Source organism: Sinocyclocheilus grahami, unplaced genomic scaffold (assembly GCF_001515645.1).
Source record: "Sinocyclocheilus grahami isolate Dianchi unplaced genomic scaffold, SAMN03320097.WGS_v1.1 scaffold354.1, whole genome shotgun sequence".
In the NCBI taxonomy this organism is placed as follows: Eukaryota; Metazoa; Chordata; class Actinopteri; order Cypriniformes; family Cyprinidae; genus Sinocyclocheilus; species Sinocyclocheilus grahami.
The window spans coordinates 989,580-989,962 of NW_015505533.1; positions in this window are offsets into that span (position 1 = coordinate 989,580).

Consider the following 383-nt stretch of genomic DNA (forward strand, 5'->3'; position numbering starts at 1 on the left):
ACACACACACACACACACTGACAAAAGCGTCTTCTGTAGCACAGCTCCAGTCCTTGTTCAGAAAGCTGATGCTGACCTCTGGTGGCATGATGTGCATTTACACACGCAGTCTCAATCAACTGTGTACAAGTGGATTCTACAATACATACATTTAGATTCCCAGTAATGTCTGCTTCTCTGTAAGTTTTCACTTTAGTACTGCCAAACAACATACGTATCATTTTTCTTTGATTATTTGTCATTTGAATGAACATTTCATTTAAGCTGTTTCAAAAACTGAATCATTTGGAGGTTTACAGTAGAGCTGTAATCGGGCCTTAAAAGTTAGGCCCGACAGTGCCCGAGCCCGACAAGTACATTTTGATTGACAGCTTTTTAAAAGC